The following is an 18327-nucleotide window of genomic DNA, read 5'->3' as shown; positions in this document are numbered from 1 at the left end:
CTGCGGCACATCTTACTTTAAAGCTGCATTATATGCAGATGACTTACTACTTTTCGTCACATCCCCTCAAATTACTATCCCTAATATCTTGGCAGAAGCTGAAATATTTGGGGCATTAAGTAACTTTAAAATGAACATTTCCAAAACTGAAATGCTTAACATCTCTCTTCCTCATCATATATGTAAGCTCTTACAAACCAGCTTTCCCTTTAAATGGACCTCACACCACATACGATACTTGGGTATAAACATCACCCCAAATGTTCAAGACCTTTATCAAACCAATTATTTACCTCTCTTGCAAAAAATCACAGCAGACTTAAAAAAACCCTCCTATAACAGACCATCATGGCTAGGCAGAATAAACACCCTAAAAATGGACATTCTTCCTAAATTTCTCTACCTCCTACAAGCCATCCCAATCGCTATCCCCAAAGCTTTCTTTAAATCTGTGAAATCTCTATTTACCACATATGTCTGGGGCCCCCACAAAAAACCACGCTTACAATACTCCCTCCTATGTAGACCAAAACTAGATGGTGGGTTAAGCCTACCAAACCTTGACACATACTATAAAGCAGCCACCCTAACGCATATTATCGACTGGTTTCACAGTAGAGACACTAAACAGTGGGTTATGCTAGAATCTAACATACTTGGCTTAGATACAAGAGCACTACCTTGGACGAATAGATCCTCTCTCCAAAATATTCCAAACTGTCCCATCTGGGTTACAAGTGTCCTCTCACTCTGGGATTCATTGCTCTCCAACATATTTATCTCCTCCATCCCGGGCCCATTGACCTCCATACTAGACAATCTAGACTTCCCTCCAGGGGTCCAAGCTAAATCCTTTTTAGGATTTGATAGACAAAACTGGCCCCAACTAAGACATATCTTGCTAGATGGAGCTCTCCCAAACTTCTTGCAACTTCGAGGTCAGTTCTACTGGCTTCAATCAATCCAACTTCAAGATTATATTCGCAAACTCCCTATCTCTTCCCAAATTGCACGTAAACTGACTGAGTTTGAGCACCTGTGTGTGGGACTCTCGAGACCAGATCATACCCTCTCAATCTTATACCAACTCCTACTGGACTACTTACCAAGTCCTTTTGATAAAACTCGCTCCAAATGGGAACTAGATCTAAAACACCCGATCTCAGATTCAGATTGGCAGAAAACATTGATTCTCACACACAAGTCCTCCCTTTCAAACCGTGCTCAGGAGAGGAACTATAAATTAATATCACGTTGGTTCTGCACACCGGTACAAACAGCCCACTGGAATAAGGAGGCCTCTACTTTATGCTGGCGATGTGGGTCAGCAACAGGGGACTACCTACATATGTGGTGGGACTGTACGGTCGTTAAACCTCTATGGAACTGGGCCTTTCAATGGTATGGTGAAATGTATTGCTCCCCGATATCTGCCTCTCCAGAAATAGCCCTGCTCTCTCTTATACCTGGTTCCATTAGATCTGCAAAAAAAAGCATACTACGCCACCTTCTCACCGCAGTCCGCTACCTAATTGCCTTACATTGGAAAACAGTATTCACACCCGCTCAGAAAGATCTAATCTGCACCATTAACGAAATTATGAGAATGGAGGAACTAGTCCTTACAGCACAAGATAATCATGAGAAATTTATGTTCCAGTGGGCTGTTTGGATCGACTACAGAGAAAATAAACTAACTCCCTTGGTACCTACAGACCCCAATGTATGTCCTACCTAGTATGGAAACACATTCTCAAGGAACTCCCCCCCTGACTACGGACACAGGGTACCCTTTTTTGCCTTGTTATTGGATTATACGTCATCTATTCAACATGCATAATCTGTAGCTAAGGCTTTCTTTTTCATCTCCGTATAGTGTCTATCTGTCGGTAGGGACTTACCCCCCCCCCCCCCACTCCTTCTCCCATACCCCTTTCCCTCTCTCTCTCTCTCGTTCCTCACCCTTTCTGCTTCTTTGCTTCCTCTCTCTCCTTTTATAATATGTCAAACTAGGTTCTAATGGTCAAATATTTTGTATTTTCATACGTATAATCTTGACTCTTGGTAAAACATGATTCACTGTCTCTGTAATATCTTGGATGATCCTATTATGTCATAATAGTTGTATATGACTTTGACCCTTTTTGAACCAATAAAAATTGTTTTAGCAAAAAATAAAATTGCCATGTGTATGATGCACACAGCTATTGCACCATTTCTTACGCTAGTTGCATAGCGCAAGTTATACAGGTAAGACGCGCACATTAAATTAGATTATGCGGGCTGCACTAATATTCAACAGGTGTAAGTAACACTGCCTGCACATGGCAATTTTACTAATGTTTAGTCAATATGCCCCATTATGTTTTTGCTTACCCATCTCCCCAGAAACTGCTCGCTTACTGAGAGTCTGGAGGGGAGACAGTGAGGCTACTGAGGATGCTGGGGTGTGAATGGGATTGAGGGGTTACTGATAGTCTGGAGGGGAGAGAGTGAGGCTACTGAGGATGCTGGGGTGTGGATGGGATTGAGAGGTTACTGATAGTCTGGAGTGGAGAGAGTGAGGCTACTGAGGATGCTGGGTGTGGATGAGATTGAGGGGTTACTGATAGTAGCCTCACTCTCCCCTACAGACTAAGGATGCTGGAGGTGGATGGGATTGAGGGGTTACTGAGGGTCTGGAGGGGAGAGAGTAAGGCTACTGAGGATGTTGGGTGTGGATGAGATTGAGGGGCTTACTGATGGTCTGGAGGGGAGAGAGTGAGGCTACTGAGGATGTTGGGTGTGGATGGGATTGAGGGGTTATTGATGGTCTGGAGGGAAGAGTGTAAGGCTACTGAGGATGCTGGGGTGTGGATGGGATTGAGGGGTTACTGATGGTCTGGAGGGGAGAGAGTAAGGCTACTGAGGATGTTGGGGTGGATGGGATTGAGGGGTTATTGATGGTCTGGAGGGGAGAGTGTAAGGCTACTGAGGATGCTGGGGTGTGGATGGGATTGAGGGGTTACTGATAGTCTGGAGGGCAGAAAGTGAGGCTACTGAGGATGCTGGGGGTGGATGGGATAGAGGGGTTACTGAGGGTCTGTAGGGGAGAGAGTGAGGCTACTGAGGATGCTGGGGATGTGGATGGGATTGAGGGGTTACTGATAGTCTGGAGGGCAGAAAGTGAGGCTACTGAGGATGCTGGGTGTGGATGAGATTGAGGGGTTACTGATAGTAGCCTCACTCTCCCCTACAGACTAAGGATGCTGGAGGTGGATGGGATTGAGGGGTTACTGAGGGTCTGGAGGGGAGAGAGTGAGGCTACTGAGGATGTTGGGTGTGGATGAGATTGAGGGGCTTACTGTTGGTCTGGAGGGGAGAGAGTGAGGCTACTGAGGATGTTGGGTGTGGATGGGATTGAGGGGTTATTGATGGTCTGGAGGGAAGAGTGTAAGGCTACTGAGGATGCTGGGGTGTGGATGGGATTGAGGGGTTACTGATGGTCTGGAGGGGAGAGAGTAAGGCTACTGAGGATGTTGGGGTGGATGGGATTGAGGGGTTATTGATGGTCTGGAGGGGAGAGTGTAAGGCTACTGAGGATGCTGGGGTGTGGATGGGATTGAGGGGTTACTGATAGTCTGGAGGGCAGAAAGTGAGGCTACTGAGGATGCTGGGGGTGGATGGGATAGAGGGGTTACTGAGGGTCTGTAGGGGAGAGAGTGAGGCTACTGAGGATGCTGGGGGTGTGGATGGGATTGAGGGGTTACTGATAGTCTGGAGGGCAGAAAGTGAGGCTACTGAGGATGCTGGGGGTGGATGGGATTGAGGGGTTACTGAGGGTCTGTATGGGAGAGAGAGGCTACTGAGGATGCTGGGGGTGTGGATGGGATTGAGGGGTTACTGATAGTCTGGAGGGGAGAGAGTGAGGCTACTGAGGATGCTGGGTGTGGATGGGATTAAGGGGTTACTGATGCTCTGGAGGGGAGAGAGTGAGGCTACTGAGGATGCTGGGGGGGGGGGGGTGGATGGGATTGAGGGGTTACTGATAGTCTGAAGGGGAGAGAGTGAGGCTACTGAGGATGCTGGAGGGTGGATGGGATTGAGAGGCTTACTACGGGTATACGGGGAGAGAGGGACTTACTGAGGGTCTGGAGTGGAAACAGTGAGGATGCTGGGGGGGGGGGGGGGGGGGTATACAGGGAGAGAGGGGCTTACCTAGGGTCTGGAGCGGAGAGAGTGAGGATGCTGGGGGTATATGGTGAGAGAGGAGCTTACTGAGGGTCTGGAGTGTAGAGAGTGAGGAAGCTGGGGGGGGGGGGGTATATGGGGAGAGAGGGGCTTACTGAGCATGTGGAGTGAGGAGATTAAGGATGCTGGGTGAGGGGGGATATACAGGGAAAGAGGGGCTTACTGAGGGTCTGGAGTGGGAAAGTGGGAAGAGTGAGGATGCTGGGGGGGGGGGTATATATGGGGAGAGAGGAGCTTACTCGAGGGTCTGTAGCGGAGAGAGTGATGATATGGAAGATGCTAGGGGATGGATGGGTAGGTAGTGGGGCTTATTGATGATCTCAAGTGGAGAGGATGAGGCTAATGAGGATGATAGTGGGTGGGTATGGCGAAATGGGCTTACTCAGAGTCTGGGAGGAAAGAGTGAGTCTACTGAGCTTACTGGCTTACTGAGGGTCTGGAGGAGAGCGATTGATGGTACTATGCTTGGGGTGAAAGGGGGGCTTATTGAGGGTCTGGAGGGGGGAGCATGTTTCTGAGAATGCAAGGGGATTGGTAGGGAGCGAAAGGCGCTTACCAAGGGTCTGGTAGGGAGAGGGTAAGGCTGCTGAGGATGCTAGGAATGGATGGGTAGAGAGAGGGGGGCTTATTGAGAGCCTGGAGGAGTGTTAGGATATTAAAGGACAACTGTAACAAGAGGGATATGGAGGCTGCCATATTTATTTCTTTTTAATCAATACCAGTTGCCTGGTCCTGATCCTCTGTATTTAATACTTTTAGCCATAGACCCTGAACAGCATATCGGGTGTTTCTGACATTATTGTCAGATCTGACAGGATTAGCTTCATGCTTGTTACTGGTGGTATTCAGACACTACTAATAATATATATATATATATATACACAGTGGCTTGCAAAGGTATTTGGCCCCCTTGAAGTTTTCCACATTTTGTCGCATTACTGCCACAAACATGAATCAATTTTATTGGAATTTCACGTGTCAAACCAATACAAAGTAGGTAACACGTGACAAGTGGAACGAAAATCATATATGATTCCAAACATTTTTTAAAAATAAATAACTGCAAAGTGGGGTGTGCATAATTATTCAGCCCCCTGAGGCAATACTTTATAGAACCACATTTTGCTGCAATTACAACTGCCAGTCTTTTAGGGTATGTCTCTACCAGCTTTGCACATCTAGAGACTGAAATCCTTGCCCATTCTTCTTTGCATAACAGCTACAGCTCAGTCAGATTAGATAGGCAGCGTTTGTGAACAGCAGTTTTCAGATCTTGCCACAGATTCTCGATTGGATTTAGATCTGGACTTTGACTGGGCCATTCTAACACATGGTTATGTTTTGCTTTAAAACATTCCATTGTTTCCCTGGCTTAAGTTTAGGGTCGTTGTCCTGCTGGAAGGTAAACCTCTGCCCCAGTCTCAAGTCTTTTGCAGACTCCAAGAGGTTTTCTTCCTAGATTGCCCTGTATTTGGCTCCATCCATCTTCCCATCAACTCTGACCAGCTTCCCTGTCCCTGCTGAAGAGAAGCACCCCTAGAGCATAATGCTGCCACCACCATATTTGATAGAGGGGATGGTGTGTTCAGAGTGATGTGCAGTGTTAGTTTTCCGCCACACATAGCGTTTTGCATTTTGCCCAAAAAGTTTCATTTTGGTCTCATCTGACCAGAGCACCTTCTTTCACATGTGAGTTTAGGTGGACGGCCTTGTCTTGGTAGGTTTAAAGTTGTGCCATACTCCTTCCATTTCTGAATGATCGCTTGAACAGTGCTCCGTGGGATGTTCAAGGCTTTGGAAATATTTTTGTAACCTTTCAATTTCTCAATAACTTTATCCCTGACCTGTCTGGTGTGTTCTTTCATGATGTTGTTGCTCCCAATATTCTCTTAGACAACCTCTGAGGCCGTCACAGAGCAGCTGTATTTGTACTGACATTAGATTGCACACAGGTGCACTCTATTTAGTCATAAGCACTCATCAGGCAATGTCTATAGGCAACTGACTGAATTATGTATGATTTTCGTTCACTTCTCACATGTACACCATTTTGTATGTAATGCTACAGATATTTTTAGCTGCCTTACCTGGTGCCCAAAATGTTAGCTTACAGTAACCTCCTTAGCGGTAAGCCGCGCAGGAGGATTTCTCAGGCCCCGCTGGGCCAATTTGCATAATTTTTTTTTTTACACACGCAGCTAGCACCTTGCTAGCTGCGTGTTACCTTCGATCGCCACCGCTCGCCGCCGATTCACCGCTACCTGCCGCATCAGAGGGTTCTCCCACTTCCCCCCGAGACCCCGTGCGCTGCCTGGCCAATGAGGGGTGGATCGGGACTCCCTCTGACGTCACGACATCGATGACGTCGGTGATGTCATTGCGCCCGTCGCCATGGCTGATGGGCCTGATCACCGGAGGCGATCGGAGAGGGTAGGGGGATGCTGCTGCTCTGCGGCTATCATGCGCTAGGCTAGCTACAGGATTTAATTTTTTATTTTTTTTTTAAATAGTGCTGCGCTGCTGAGGAACTGAAAAAAGATTTGTCAGATGCTGGTACTGAAGTTTCAGCTCGGACAATAAGGCGCACACTGCGTAATGAAGGCCTCCATGCCAGAACTCCCAGGCACACCCCCTTGCTGTCTCCAAAGAATAAGAAGAGTCGACTGCAGTATGCCAAAAGTCATGTGGACAAACCACAAAAGTTTTGGGATAGTGTTCTGTGGACTGATGAAACAAAATTAGAACTGTTTGGGCCCATGGATCAACGCTATGTTTGGAGGAGGAAGAACAAGGCCTATGAAGAAAAGAACACCTTGCCTAATGTGAAGCATGGTGGGGGTCAATCATGCTTTGGGGCTGTTTTGCTTCTGCAGGTACAAGCTTCAGCGTGTGCAAGGTACCATGAATTTTCTTCAATACCAGGAGATATTGGAAGAAAATGTGATCCAGTCCGTCACAAACCTGAGGCTTGGGAGACGTTGGACCTTTCAACAGGACAATGACCCCAAGAATACCTCCAAGTCCACTAGAGCATGGTTGCAGATTAAAGGCTGGAACATTTTGGAGTGGCCATCACAGTCACCAGACTTAAATCTGATTGAGAACCTCTGGTGGGACTTAAAGAAAGCAGTTGCAGTGCGCAAGCCTAAGAATGTGACTGAACTGAAGGCTTTTGCCCATGAAGAATGGGCTAAGATACCCGTAGATCGCTGCAAGACACTTGTGTCAAGCTATGCTTCACGTTTAAAAGCTGTTACAACTGGAAAAGTATGTTGTACTAAGTACTAAGAATGAATGTCACTTGGGGGTTGAATAAAACTGATAATGATGTGAGCACAGAAAAGACATTTGTGGTTATTTCATTATAAATGTTATGTTATATGTGTCTGACTTACAAGTGCGTCTTTGATTTAATTGTAACAAGATGACTGAAATGATCAAAATCAATGTCAAACTGGCCAAAACACTCAGTTTCAGGTTGAATAACTTTGAACACAACTGTATACTGTTGCATATGTGTGCTCCTGTCCTATCACTATCATTTGCAATTAACCTGCATATTTCAGCCATGAAGCCTGCTTATCTAACCAATTTCAGGAAAAGATTGCACTCCAAATGGATACAAGGGAGTTCCAGGGGTTTGCAGTTCCAGCAAAGTCACCAATTCCTTGCAATCCGAATATAAAACTGTGCTCCTTCTCCACAGAACCCCCACTACAGAGGTAAAAGAGGACAACAGTGTAAGAACAATTAAGAACCACACCTAGGGCCATATCCAATTACAAAACCGGGAGCATCGCCTAATCCAATTAAATTTAACACCCCCAAGGGCGGTTAAGATGGTACAGTGGACCAATGGGGAGCCCTGATGGGAGCTTCAAAGATGCTTTGCCGGGTTCTGCAAGAATTAGAGTCGGGACTTAAGGCGAGGGGTGGCAGGTGTTTGGCGGCGCTGAAGGGTAAATTGACAGGGGTGCCCGACTCAGCTACGGGGGTCTTCGGCAATGTTGGGCAGCCCAACAGGGAGCTCTGCGGGGTCTCCTAATTAAAGAAGACCCCAAGATGCAGCGGCGGAAGATGGCAGCAGATGTTCGGCAGGTCGGCAGGTGCGTGCAGATGTGTGTGGAGCATGGCCGTGGTGTTGAAGGATAGCACCACTGTGCTAAACTTTTCTCCCTATCGCCAGGATTATGGGAGCATCGCTCAGGCATTTGCCTGAGTACTGCTCCCTAACAATCACCCATCGCACAAAGGAAACCGGCAATAGGGTTTTCCAGTATTCCTCGTCAGATGGTAAGGTGATATTTTTTGGACTATAAGACTCACTTATAGTAAATATAGTGACTTGTGAACCCGTGCCAATACGATCTCTAATCCGCCACAATGTCGGGGACTCCCTGTACTGTACCCATGCAGAGAGGACACAGGGGGACAAACAGAGGACACAGAGGGACACAAGGGGGCATAGAGGAGAACTCAAGGAGGACAGAGGTGGACACATGGGGACACAAGGGGGACAGAGGAGGACACAGGGAGACAAAAGAGGTACAATGGGGCATGAGGTACAAAGGGGGCATAATTAACAAGATTAATTACAACAGAGAGAAAATGTGTGCATCAACCAAGTGAACCTGACAAATCTGGCTTTGCAAATTTGGCCTATTGGCTAATCACGAGACATTGCTCATGCAAATATGCATTTGCTTTCGCATGCCTAAATATGCAGGGTCAAAAACCGCAAAACAATTGCCCTGCGGGAATTAGTTCATGCTACATAGCACTATCCAGGGGCGCCACGAGGAGGCTTCCCATTGCCCCCATACAACCGGGGGGGCCCCAGGCTCTCTCACCGCCTGGAACCCACACAGCGGCACCCCGGAGGTGGAGACTGGGGGGTGCAGGCAATCTCCCCAGCGTGGCCAGCGCCGGGAAGAGCCGCCCGCACACACCTCCCAAGATTAAAAACAGGCACTTACCTTAACGTCCATTGCGTTCTGCTATATGCGCATGACCTGGGCGCGACACATAAGGGGAGGACAGGCGCAAATAGCCTGCTCCAGGGCTCTCACCTCCTAAAACAAGCCATTCACCACTTGCCTCCAAAGAAAAGAAAATGCAATGCTAATTACAACAGAGAGAAAATGTGTGCATCAACCAAGTGAACCTGACAAATCTGGCTTTGCAAATTTGGCCTATTGGCTAATCACGAGACATTGCTCATGCAAATATGCATTTGCTTTCGCATGTCTAAATATGCAGGGTCAAAAACCAAAAACCGCAAAACAATTGCCCTGTGGGAATTAGTTCATGCTACATAGCACTATCCAGGGGCGCCACCTCCGGGGTGCCGCTGTGTGGGTTCGAGGCGGTGAGAGAGCCTGGGACCCCCGCGGCCCCCCGGTTTTATGGGGGCAATGGGAAGCCTCATTGTGGCGCCCCTGGATAGTGCTATGTAGCATGAACTAATTCACGCAGGGCGATTGTTTTGCGGTTTTTGGCTTTTGACCCTGCATATTTAGGCATGCGAAAGCAAATGCATATTTGCATGAGCAATGTCTCGTGATTAGCCAATAGGCCAAATTTGCAAAGCCAGATTTGTCAGGTTCACTTGGTTGATGCACACATTTTCTCTCTGTTGTAATTAGCATTGCATTTTCTTTTCTTTGGAGGCAAGTGGTGAGTGGCTTGTTTTAGGAGGTGAGAGCCCTGGAGCAGGCTATTTGCGCCTGTCCTCCCCTTATGTGTCGCGCCCAGGTCATGCGCATATAGCAGAACGCAATGGATGTTAAGGTAAGTGCCTGTTTTTAATCTTGGGAGGTGTGTGCGGGCGGCTCTTCCCGGCGCTGGCCACGCTGGGGAGATCGCCTGCGCCCCCCAGCCTCCACCTCCGGGGTGCCGCTGTGTGGGTTCCAGGCGGTGAGAGAGCCTGGGACCCCCGCGGCCCCCCGGTTGTATGGGGGCAATGGGAAGCCTCCTCGTGGCGCCGCCTGGATAGTGCTATGTAGCATGAACTAATTCCCGCAGGGCAATTGTTTTGCGGTTTTTGACCCTGCATATTTAGGCATGCGAAAGCAAATGCATATTTGCATGAGCAATGTCTCGTGATTAGCCAATAGGCCAAATTTGCAAAGCCAGATTTGTCAGGTTCACTTGGTTGATGCACACATTTTCTCTCTGTTGTAATTATAATTAACAAGATGCCCCTTCACCATGGATGCACCAGGTTTAGTATATTTTTTCCCCCTGTTTTTGTCTTCTAAACCTAGGTGCGTCTTATGGTCAGGAGCGTCTTATAGTCAAAAAATACAGTAGCTTGCATCTGCAAGCTACTTATCACCTTGAATATATATGGCTCATACTGCTTAATACCAGGGCTGTGGAGTCCGTACAAAAATCATCTGACTCCAACTTCTCAGTTTATGAAACCACCGATTCCAGGTATCCAGGTACCCAAAATTGCTCCGACTCTGACTCCTCGGTCTAATTTTTACTCTGACTCCAACTCCTCAATTTATTGAAACCACCGATTTCTACTCCAGGTACCCAAAATTGCTCCGACTCCTCAGCCATACTTAATACTGTTTGGATAAAAACACTGCGCAATGTCTACCACATTCCACAGGGATGTGCAAACCAACAGCAGGGATAAAAACACAGTCTCCCCCTTTGTAAGTTACTCACCAGATAACAACAAGATAATTGGCCTATCAGTCATAAGGTAATCTCCAATGGGTCATCCTCCACAGCCAGGTAAGGATGAGGCAATGTTATTGCACAATCTCTGGCTTACACAGTTCACAGTAGGTGTAGTGCAGCACCACGGAATACAGTCACCACCTCTGTGCTGCTGCCAACTTCCTCGTATGAGTAGCACCTCCAGGCTTTTTCAATAAATCACTATAACATCATTATCATGCTTTTTACACTGACTTTGGACCATGAAAATGAAAGGTCCGCACCAGTCCAGGGTTCCAAACTTTATTAGGACATATCCATTAAAAGAACATGGATGCAAGCATCAGTTAGCTGACATGTTTCGAGCCATTCAGACTCTTAATCATAGCTAGTTAGGTAATGGTAAACTCCCCTATAAATAGGGGATTGTCCATGCACCTAATCCTCTAAACTCCACCCCAAAAGGGGGAGGTGGGGAGAAGAGGGAGACAAAATAGTAGTCTCACAGGTGCAGAATATATCTCTCCTTAATTGATGCAAATGTATACATACAATAACAAATTGGATAAAACAACATTACATAGAAATTAAAAGCATTACACCTCTAGAAACAGCAAGTCACCGGATTTATATGCTTATTGACCTCCCATGCTGACTAAAGCTCAAGAATGTAGGAACAGAAAAATAGGAGGGGAGTATAGATGATAGGGAAGATGGGGGGCGGGGGGGGGGGGGAGGGGGAGAAGGGGAAGAAAGGAGGGACGGAAAAGAGAACAGGGAAGGAAAAACATGTCAACTTATGTGGTGAGCGCCAGGTCCCATCTAGCATTAAGACCTTGGGGGATTCTGGAGCCCAAGCGATGTATCCACAAAGCCTCCCTCTTCAATAGTCTCTTATAGAGGTCACCTCCTCTCTTAGATGGTAAAACCCGCTCAATCCCCTGAAACCGAAAACCCCTCATGTCCCCACCGTGTAGGTCCCTGAAATGCTTGGCCACATTTGAAATATTGGTAGTGGCCCAACCTGCCCCCAAATAATGTTCAGCCACTCTCTGCCTCAAGGGCCTAGTCAGGCACCCCACATACTGCAATGAACAAAGGGTACATTCAACAAGATAGACTACATATTTTGTACCACAATTAATGAACTGCTTGATAGTGTATTGACGGCCATTAGACACAGAGACAACAATCTTCGACTTGTGGTGAACATGACAGTATCTACACGTTGGGACACTTTGGACCATGTTTGTGTACTTGTACATGCATTTGCATTTTCTAAGGCAGCTCTCGCATTTATCCCTGCATTTTCTGCAAGCAATTTCCCACATGTACGGATCTGTATTTTCAATTTTTTTGAATATCTTTTGCTTGTGTTCTTGCGATTTTATGCATACCAATGAAGTTAATTTACATGAAAATGTGTCGAATTAATTTAAAACATGCATGCATTTTTTTTTTTACACAAAAAAATTGTTTTTTTCTTAGATTTTCAACTGCTCAATAGAAATCTGTGTTACCAAAAAACCTGGTATTTTTCTGCAGTTCCATTGACTTGAATTAAATGCGTTATGTAGAAAAATCGCACACAAATGCACAAAAAATGCATTTTAACTTGAATTGCATGAGATGTGTGGCAAATGCAATTACGCAAATTGTACGCAAATTCTAATAACAAGGCCTAAGGATGACATACCAGAAAAACTTCACAGAGATCGCATTTGTGTGCATTTTCATGCTTTTTTATACATTCCCACTGACCGCATGGAAATGCAAAACTTATGAAAATGCAGCATGTAGTACACTGAAAAAAAGGCATAGGAATACTAAAATGTGTATTCTATAGTAAAATGCATGCCCTTGTAAACTGCAAAAACAATACGCTTTCCAAGCTATTAAAAATCACCCAAGTGGGAATGAGCCTTTGACAAGCAAAAGAGCAGGTGCTTTCCGCAGCAAGGAGGGAAAATCCTCCCTATTTTATTCTTATCTAAATCAACACAATTTCCAAAACTTGTGAGGATACTTAAGCGCTAAGACTAGGTTCACAGTGGTCAGTTGCATAACACATGCATTATGACTGAACTGCAACGGAGACTGGACACAGGGCTGGTGCTTCCACAGAAGCAAATTGCCCCAGAGGCTGTAGGGGCCCACAAGGTGTGCGTCCCCTCCAGCTATGGTGACCCCATACATGCCTGCAGGGAATGAGGAAGAGAGGTGCCGTGGGAAGAAGTCCGGAGTGTAGAGCATGGTGCTGCCTCCTGTGTCTGACCTGGATTAGGTAAGACCTCAATGCGTGTCCACTCTGGATTTGTAAAGGAAAGGAAGAGGGGAATAATGGGGTGCCCAACAATGCCTTTGGGGACATATGATAGGGGGCATTGCTAGGGGGCTCCTCAAGTTACTTTTGCCCTGAGGCCCCATTGTAGCTAGAACAGGCCCTGACTAGACATAGACTTTAACAACTTAAGGACCACAGGCTTACACACCCCTAGTGACCAGGCTATTTTTTACAATTCAGCACACAAATCAATCTGCCCCCCTTTTCTGTTGGTGAGCTCTGATCACTGCTGCAGGCTTTTTTTTTTTTTTACTGTACCCCCGAGAACCAATCAGGGCAATCCTCTCTCATAAATATCAGGCTATTAGAGGGGATCGCATGGTGAGCCACTCTAGGGGACAGCCAAGTGATAGGGCTGACCCCAGTACAGCATTGCTCTAGATCGCAGTGCTGTCCCCAGTACAGCGATGCACTAGATCACAGCGCTGTACAAGTAAAAAAAAATGGCTGTTTGTTGTTTTTTTGTTTTGTTTACAGTCTGCCAGCAACGATCGCCGCCGGCAGACTGTTGATGGAGCTCTGCTCAGTCCCCCAAGCGGGGATGCACGCGCATCCACGTGCGATCCCCGCTAATCACCTCCCCCAAAACTTGAAGCCGATCGGCATTAGGCAGTCACGGGGGAGCCACTCTGCAGCCGCCGATCGGCGTTAGGCAGTCGCAGAGTGGTTAATACAAAGCCTGCATTCAGGGAGTTAGAATAACGCGATCAGTTACAATGCAGTACTGTGAACAGGCCCATAAAATTGTATGGGCAGTGAGTTACCATGCAGAATTATTCTGCAATGCAAATGAGCAGTGTAAACTAGCCCTTATATTAAGGCTACTTTCCTACCAGGACATTGCGTTTAGGGGACGTTATAGGGCGCATAACGTGCCCCTAACGCAACGCCTGGTGGTGTTGGAGCAGGACGCTACCTAGAGCCACGTTAAAAGCAGCTCTTGGTGCGCCTGCTCTGTTGGATGCTCTGTGGAGACCACATGAGCGGAGCTCTCCGCATCACGTGGTCCCGCCAGCCAATCAGCGGCCGCTCCTGGAAGTAAACGCTGCAGTGCAGTGAATATAAAGTAGCCATGTGCCTGGCTACGTAGCGGCCTCTCCCCGCCTCCTCTCCGCCCACAAAATAAAAAAAACCATACTGAGCATGTGCAAACAGTCTAACGCGGCTTAAGCCGCTAGAACGCACAGCATTCTGCACTTCAAACGAACGTGGGCACTGTGAACAGCCCATTGATTTTTCATTGCTGTGCGGTGGAGTGCGTTACAGGCTGCACTAACGTGCGCCTGTAACGTCCCACTGTGAAAGCAGCCTAAAGCTTAGAGTGCATTTTCTACAGACTCATATGGCTAGGTTCACAGTGCCAACGCGCGTTGCGCTGCTACACAACGCAGATAAAACGCAACGCAAAGAAGCAAGTAATGTGGTTGCGGTGGCATGTGATGTAACGGAGGCATAAGAATCAAAATTGAATCATAGGTGTGTGACATTTGTGTCACACATTTGAGAGTATAAAGCGCCGCCTTTTTAAAAACAGATGTGCGAATTTGTAATGGCTATAACGTAGTGGAACGCAGCGCAAAAATTCATCCATACAAGCATTATCATAGACTAACATTGAACGTGTTAACGCATAATTTGCATAAACGCAGAGCAGGATCTGCATTATTTTTATGTACCATGTTGACGAGTATCGCACCGAATGCACTGTGAATGTCACATTGACTTTTCATTGCTGTGCGATATTCTCCGTTAATAAAAACCTCTGTCATGAGGCAACGTAACTGAGCACTGTGAACATAGCCTATGATTGCAAACATCACATGAGCAATTTGGACATCTGTTTATAAGCAATAGTAGTGCTGCTGGATTGAATTCCTGAAAATATGATTGAAGTTAAAACACTGTATACATAGATTTCAGTCTCCTGTCCTGTTATACAGATATATAAAACTGGCAACTATGACTGGGTAACTCTCACACCAGCCACCATGAAACCATCCATATAATTTTGAGCAATGCAGAAATAAATTAGGTTTCATTATTTTAATAATTTTTATGTTTGCTTTTTTAATTAAGGTCTGTCAAGACTAAACACGCTGTACCTGATTTCAGATAAACCAATAGGAAACTAAGAAGCTGGGAACAAAATACTAAATTGTGTTGATATAAAGACCCATCACCACCATAACATTTTAAGTTCAGTGAATAATTAGGTAATTTTATTTCCCTTGTTTGAGGAGAGCAGACCTCAAAAATAGACCATCTTTATGATTCATCTTTTCTTTATAATAAAAGACAAACATTGAAATTTCTTACCTGGTGTGTTTAAAAGTGAGATTTCCTGTGGATCCTCTATGGAAGCCCCTTGACAGCTGGTTTATGAGTGATGAGAAAGCTGAAGCTGGTACCGTACCATAAAGAAAGGGAGAGGCAGGTTCAAAGTTTAACCAGCTAATCAAACTACCTTTGTTACGTTGGAAAGGAACAATAACCAACATTATTCAGCCTAATGACTCTTCACAAAGGACGGTAACGCTGGGATCCCAGTGGTCAGTTGCATAATACACACTTTATAATGAGTGTGAACTACAGTGGAGACTGGCCATAGACTTTAATACAAAGCCTGCATGCAGCGAGTTAGAATAACGCAATCCGTTACTGTGAACAGGCGCATAGAATTGTATGGGCAGTGTGTTGACATGCATAATTATTCTGCAACGCAACTGACCACTGTGAACAGGGTGTTAAGGCTGGTTTCTCGCTGGAAACCAGCATCAGCGATGCGGTGTGTCGTGCCCAAAATCTTAACGGAATGAAGTGGTGTAAATTAGTACACCAACTTGGCAAATGTTTGATATTCTAATGAGGGAAATATCTAGATCAAGTTTATGGTGCATAGCATATGGCTGTTAATCTAACATGGTTTATTCATCCAAACGTCCACTTAAGCAGCCTAAGATCTTATTTACAAAATTATAAAAGGCAGGCATGTTTTATAGAACTTGTAAAAAATATATATACACATTTAAATACAAAGCTTTGGAGAGGGAGGCCTCTGGATCCTTCAGAGACTTGTCACGTTCCCCTCTGTCCATGGCCGGATTTCAGGCAAGGCCATAAAGGCCATGGCCTAGGGCACCAGGAAAGCAAGGGGCGGGCTGTGGCAGTAGCAGTTTGCACATAGCGGTGGGAAGCTACCAACAGCTGGATATGGCACTCAGAGGATAAAGGAGCAGCGAATCGTCACTTACAGTGATCTCTGAGCTGCCTGTCACTCACCGAACGTGCCGCTCACCAAGGAGCTTAAAATTGTTTTCCCGTCATCATGTCACTGTCCACAGAGGATCTTACAATGTAATCCCCACCATCACTTCACTAACTGTCCTTGGAGGAGCCTACAATCTAATTCCTGCCATGTTGGGGGGGGGGGGGGGGGGGGGATTTAGGATGCTGTTGGTCTGGGGGCAGCTGGTGATAGTGGGCTTTGAGCGGTAAAAAGTACAAATCTGTCCCTGCCTTTGTCCTTCCGACCCAGCGCTGGGACCCCCAAAGTTTGTGGCCGCACTACCACATGAACGCGGCCATACTGTGCAGGATGGCTTGTGCCTGCACAGTAGCATGGAAAAAGCCGTACCCATTGGGCTCCGGGTTAGTACGCAGGCATGAGCCGTCTGCACGGTGCATCTGAGCTCAGCTGAAAAGCCCTTGTTTTTTTTTTTTTTTGTTTACTGATTAGTTCAGAGTCTAGCAACAGTTTATGAAGGCCCAACCATATTGGCCTCAATTCATAAACAGCAGTGCGATAAGAAAAATCTTGTCGGGAAAATACCGCACTCAGTATTTTCCCGGTCTGTGTGATCATTCAGAAAGATTTCCCCAGCTGCCCTTGGAGGTCGGTAAATTACCGCAGCCCATTGAGCGGTAGATTAGAGCAGTGTCTAGATTCTCTCTTTGCCCTGCAGAAATGACTCACACAGAGGGCTCTCTGGCTCTCTCCACTGATGACTCAGACAGATGAGTCACACAGTCTTTCTCTGCCTGCTCAAATGACTCACACAGACTGCTCTCTGGCTCTCTCCACAGATGACTCAAACAGACTTCGGCTCTTTGCACTTTGCATTCATCAGAGCTGTCAGATCTGTCGGTAAATTGTTAACGCCTCACTAGAGGTGTCGGTAACTACCGCCAGGCTTACCGCTTGTTGCAGGGTTTATGAATTGACATTTGCTGACAATTAACTGACGTGTTGGCGGTAACTACAGCCAAGTCGGTAATTTATCTCCCTGGTCGGTAATGTCAGCTTCTCATGCGGTAACAGCCATCATGAATTGACACTTTGCTAAGTGGTCGGGAAAGTCTGCAGTTTTCAGCATTACCGCATGAGGTAATGCTTTATGAATCGAGGCCATTGATAGGCTTCATCACCACGCTCTTGGTGTTGGGCATAAAATCTCATCATGTTTGCCAATCACAATTTGCCAATCATATTTAAATATTACATAGGAATAAATAAGCAAAGGGAAAAGAGAAACAGACCAAAAGGAGAAGGGAGTGCTGCCTTCAAGGAAGGAGACAGAACCGTATCCTCGGTCGTACAAGACCGCTCTCTAGTCCCCGAAACTTCTAAAAAGTTGGGGGTCATACCACAAGCCAGGTGTCATTGATGCCGGGTGACACGCAACGCCAATACACGATGCCCGTACATGACATGCTGAAGTCTCCGCAACGCCAATATGCAAACGCGACACGCCAATGTCCAAACTGAGTGGCGGAAACTCGTCAGTCGCCGCATGCGCCAAGGAGGAGCCCACCATCCAGGCCACAAGGTCCGGGACGCCCAGGGCACAAAATACAGGCAACTGAGCTGCGCCCACAAAACACGCCCCATCTATCTACCCGACCCCTTCACTTCCCCCAGGTCCTGCAACCGAGGCCTGCAGCAAAGCGGCGCAGGCGCACATGTGCGTGACCCGAGAGGCAGAGAAGGAGATAGATAGGACACAAGGGGGTGGGGTGTGTGTGTGTAAAAGACGGGCAAAGGACGCGCCCCCATGGGCACAGCATGATCCACTCCCCCA

The 18327-nt window shown here is 46.7% G+C and overlaps 1 protein-coding gene across 9 annotated transcripts in view; it reads right to left on the bottom strand.

The window, feature by feature from the left end:
• LITAFD (LITAF domain containing) overlaps positions 1–18327 on the bottom strand; it is a 311228-nt gene that overhangs the window by 71438 nt on the left and 221463 nt on the right. For 8 of the 9 annotated variants that reach the window (XM_068244656.1, XM_068244657.1, XM_068244661.1 and 5 more), the window contains one exon: positions 15566–15650. The exons of the other annotated variant lie outside the window; for it this stretch is intronic. The gene's annotated coding sequence lies outside the window, so the exon portion shown is untranslated. The remainder of the gene's footprint in view (positions 1–15565; positions 15651–18327) is intronic. 9 annotated transcript variants of the gene reach the window in all.

Source organism: Hyperolius riggenbachi, chromosome 7 (assembly GCF_040937935.1).
Source record: "Hyperolius riggenbachi isolate aHypRig1 chromosome 7, aHypRig1.pri, whole genome shotgun sequence".
Taxonomy (NCBI): Eukaryota; Metazoa; Chordata; class Amphibia; order Anura; family Hyperoliidae; genus Hyperolius; species Hyperolius riggenbachi.
This window is presented reverse-complemented; position numbering and strand designations above follow the sequence as displayed.